Below are 4,715 nucleotides of genomic sequence, written 5' to 3'. Positions count from 1 at the left end.
ACATTTGCCCAGGTCTACAGTGCAGCGCCTACCCGGCCGCCCGCCCGAGCGGAGCGAAGCCTAGGAGATGACCGGAACGGAACGGGGGCCCGGCGGTACACTGCCCTGCCCGACGAGGACGCCCGTTCCGTCCTGGACGGACGCGCCATGACGTCCAACCACCAGTACGCACAGCGTGCCTAGCTCACTAGCGTCCCCCCACATCACCACCGGATGGGCCACCGGTTCCTCTCGGCCCACCACCAGCCACCACAACCATTATTCTGGCCCAGTCAACGACGCCGACGTACCACCACCACATGGGCCACCGGCCCACGACCCTGCTACAGGCAGCCCAGCTTACCCACCCGATCCAGCCGCCGCGCCCGTCCGTTCCCGCCAATCCCCCCCCCCCCCCCCCAATTCCCGCCCATTTGGCTCTCCCCCCGCCCCCCGCCCCGCTCCCTCCCCGGTCGGCGGCGCTAGGGTTCCGCGTCCGCGTCCGCGGGGAGAGGGGGCCCGGTCACCTGCTCACCGACGATGGACCACCGCGCGCGGAGGGAGCGGGAGAGCCGCCGCCTGCTCGACCTCGCCGCCGACTGCGGCTTCGACCGAAACCTCGCTGCCAGCTGCCTCGCGCGCCTCCTCGAGCTCTACGGTGCGTACCCACGGCACCTCCTCCTCCGCCTACTTCTCCCCTCTCTCTCCGCCCGGAAAATTAGAACATTGTGCGCCGCTAATAAACCTGTGGTGTTGCTTGTTTTTTTTTTGTGCTCCCTGTGTTGGCAAGAGTGCATGCTTGAGTTCCCTTTTCACAAAAGGGAAAAGATTTGTACTGTACAATTTAGGGGTTTTCGGTCTTTTTCGAAGCAATAATTACATTGTCGAATCCGCAAAGCAGCTCTCACGGCTTGTTTTTTTTTTGGAATGGAATGCTTACTGGGATTGTGTGCTCACTGTGATATGGTTCCTTCTTCTGGATCGGTGCAGGGGAGGATGGCATGGGCTTGGTTACCGTTGAGAACTGCGGCGATGATTTCCTCGCCTCGCTGGCTGACGCCACGCAGCCTACTGACGACTGGGACGACCTGAAAGGGATCGAGACCGAAGCGTGCGGCAACTTGAATGATATGATGATGAAGAATGCACCTGACTGTAATCGAGGAGTTGCTATGCACGGTTCTGGTACCTTCAGAGAGACTGATTCGTTTGGTCACCGTGCTCCTGATGATTTGGATACTTTCGATATTCCCTCAGATGATTCAGATTTTGACATGGGGGATGGAATTGATAACCGTCGCAATAATTCCTCCAGTATCCAAAGGCAAGCGCAATCTAGAAACTCTGGAATGCAGAGCCGAAGCTCCGCAAAGTCTACTGTAAGCCACTTATCCTGATCTTCCTCTACTAGCCATTTCCATTCTCATTTTAGTTTTGCATAAGGTGGTACCACAATGCTAGACGATTAAGCTTGCATACAGACAGGATACCAAACATGCTATTATGGTGTTCATTCTGTGCTTTCAAACAAGCTTACTTGACCTTTTGCCTTTCTGCTGCTGATTTTAGCTAATGTTTTCCATCCCTGATTTATAAATTTGTAGGTGACTAGGGGAGCCAAAAGATATGAGTCAACGACTCCCACTTCAAATAGAGAGAGGCATCCAGCTGCATTTCATCAAAAGAGAGAAACTCTTAATTATGAGCAGCTTGTCTGTCTTGACGATGTCAACTTTGCTAATGTTGTCATCTTTGGCAACAAAAGCTTCAGGCCTCTGCAGTACGAAGCTTGCAGGGCTGCAATGGATAATCAAGACTGTTTCATACTTATGCCAACTGGTGGTGGGAAGAGCCTCTGTTACCAGGTCTGCTAATTCCATGTTTTGTTCAACATTATATTTTTTTTTCTAATGCTTGGTGTCCAGACCTTGAACACTTCATCAAAATTACTATTCTTGCAGCTTCCAGCAACATTGCACCAAGGCGTCACTGTTGTTGTGTGCCCATTGCTATCACTTATCCAGGATCAGATTGTGGCATTAACCTACAAGTTTGCGATACCGGCAGCATTTTTAAATTCTCAGCAAACTCCTGCTCAGGCATCTGCAGTAATCCAAGAGCTCAGGTAAACATTATGTGGTCTCTGTGATATTTGAGATTAGATCTACAATGTACCCTCTTTTAGCTGTGCTAGAAATGTCTTGCAGAGTACCTAATCACCAATGAGACAGATACATATTGTTGTATGCATGCCATGTTGTCATGATGTGATTATACCATTGCAGATCCGGCAAGCCATCCTTCAAACTTCTATATGTAACTCCAGAAAGAATTGCTGCAAACTATACGTTTATGGAGATCCTGAGAGGCTTAGATCAGAGGGTACTAGTCTGAAATTTCATTGTTTACATTCTACTTTCTGCAGAGGATAAATATTTTTTAATCTAAGTTTGGATGAGAAATGATATTATAAATGTCTTTGACTAGGGACTGCTAGCAAGATTTGTGATTGATGAAGCACATTGTGTAAGGTAACACATCAATCTGTCATTTGTGATGATTGTTTTAGAAGGAAGCGGCTATATGCCTATATCCTGAAAGTAGTTCTGATTTTCTTTTATAAACCAGTCAATGGGGACATGACTTCCGTCCTGATTAGTGATTACCGTGGCCTAGGATGCCTCAAGCAGAACTTCCCTAGGGTCCCAATCATGGCTTTAACTGCAACAGCAACCGAATCTGTCCGTAAGGTAATAAAGTGCTCTCTCACACAACAGCTTGGGCACAACTGCATAAATTGATCACTGTTAAGTGGATGGAATCTGCAGGATGTTCTTGGTGCTTTAAGGATACCTAATGCTGTAATTCTCAAGAGGAGCTTTGATAGACTGAATCTCAACTATGAGGTGATCAGCAAGACGAAAACTGCCCAGAAGCAGCTGGGTGATCTCCTGAAAGAGCGCTTCATGAACAAATCTGGCATTGTGTACTGTCTTTCGAAGAATGAATGTGCAGACACCGCCAAGTTCTTGAGGGAGAAATACAAGATCAAATGCGCGCATTACCATGCTGGCCTGGCAGCTCGTCAGAGAACCAGTGTCCAAGAAAAATGGCACAGTGGGGAGGTTAAGGTCATCTGTGCTACTATTGCATTTGGCATGGGGATCGACAAGCCTGACGTGGTACGTGTTTCCAGCCTTCATTAGCATATACCTCTGTCTGTGTTCTGTCCGTCTCTGCAAGTCTTGTGCTAATATCTTCACCGTGCAGCGCTTTGTCATTCATAACACCATGTCGAAATCAATAGAAAGCTACTATCAGGAGTCCGGGAGGGCAGGAAGAGACGACCTTCCAGCGCACTGCATTGTGCTGTACCAGAAGAAAGACTTCAGTCGCATTGTGTGCATGCTAAGGAATGCTGACAACTTCAACAGCGAGAGCTTCAGGGCGGCGATGGAGCAAGCTAAGAAGATGCAATCATATTGTGAGCTGAAGGTAAATCTACAGTTCAGTACACTATGCTGTCCAAAGTGCTGCAAAAAACTGAACAATATATGAGTGATGACTTCCCTTTTTCCTGCAGACTGAATGCCGGAGGCAAGCGCTCCTGGAGCACTTTGGTGAGCAGTATAACAGGCACAGGTGCAGAGACGGCCCAAGCCCCTGTGACAACTGCCTGAAGACGTAGTTGTAGGAAAACTAGGCATGGCCATAATCTTCATGCTGGTTGGTGATACTCTAAACTTTTGAAGTGCTGCTCCACATGATCTGTAACTGTACAAGCTTGTCTAAGTCAGGTCAACCTGTCTAAGTCTATATAGCATCCAGTGCCGAAATGAGTATCCTCGCGATGCGCAAAGTGCTGTAATTAGGTGCTTGAAGTTTTGGCCTCATACCTTTGTTTCAGTGTCTTGTTGAGGTGCATGCTTTGGTTTGGAGTCTGGCTTGTTGAGGTGCATGCTTTGGTTTAGAGTCTGGTTCTCTCAGTAATCACACCAAGAAGAGCTTGATGTTAGTGGTAAACAGATCAGCAGATCATGTCTTCATTGTTGCCCAACCTTTGGCCTCATGTAAATCTTTACGAACTGTTTTGTGGTAAAAAAAAAGGGGGGGGGGGGCGCATTGGACGAAAATCCAAACCCTTGCTTAAACCGTCTGAACAAATTTTGGTCATTGTCAATTTGGTTGCGTGCGTCTGCGTGACACTGAACCTCTGCCTAAGTGAAAGCAGGCATAACCCTTAGAATTTAGTCGACCAAGTTGGCTCATTGCGACGTATTCAGGTGATAGTTGACTCAGTTGCTGTACCAAAAATTATACAGAGCATATGCATCGATACAGTATAAAGCATGAGAGAGAGTTTTTTTTAATGGATGAAGGACATTTTATTCCAGCATTGGGTAAGGCATATGCATATGCGCAGATTATTTCAATTGCTATCATAGAACAATTCCTCGATCACAAAACGTAACAACTACCAAGGCACTAAAGGATCGATCGATTCTTCTGTCGTCTTGATGATGGACTCCGGCCTCTTCTCTTGTGTCTGTGTGTATGTGACTAACTGACTACTCATTCATCGTCGCTAATAATATCGATGATGGTGTGAGTAGTGTGATCGTCGTCAACAGTAGCAGCCGCAGGTGTCTCTGCATCCGTGGAATCTCTGGTCGACGGTGGCGACGGAGGAGGAAGGGGGTGGCTCCCCTGCACGGCGAGGAGGAGGGCGTTGACGG

General features: G+C 48.1%; 1 pseudogene across 1 annotated transcript; it reads left to right on the top strand.

The window, feature by feature from the left end:
* The first annotated feature begins 421 nt into the window (after positions 1-421).
* On the top strand, positions 422-3,949 carry LOC120686448 (annotated as a pseudogene). Its single transcript, XR_005680188.1, has 10 exons — positions 422-637; positions 970-1,358; positions 1,584-1,844; positions 1,941-2,104; positions 2,265-2,361; positions 2,467-2,510; positions 2,608-2,729; positions 2,808-3,161; positions 3,250-3,474; positions 3,563-3,949. The product of XR_005680188.1 is annotated as an ATP-dependent DNA helicase Q-like 1 (transcript).
* Positions 3,950-4,715: the final 766 nt, after the last annotated feature.

Source organism: Panicum virgatum, chromosome 8N (assembly GCF_016808335.1).
Source record: "Panicum virgatum strain AP13 chromosome 8N, P.virgatum_v5, whole genome shotgun sequence".
NCBI classification, from domain to species: Eukaryota; Viridiplantae; Streptophyta; class Magnoliopsida; order Poales; family Poaceae; genus Panicum; species Panicum virgatum.
Note: the sequence above shows the minus strand (reverse complement) of the source record. Positions and strands in the feature narration are given on the sequence as shown.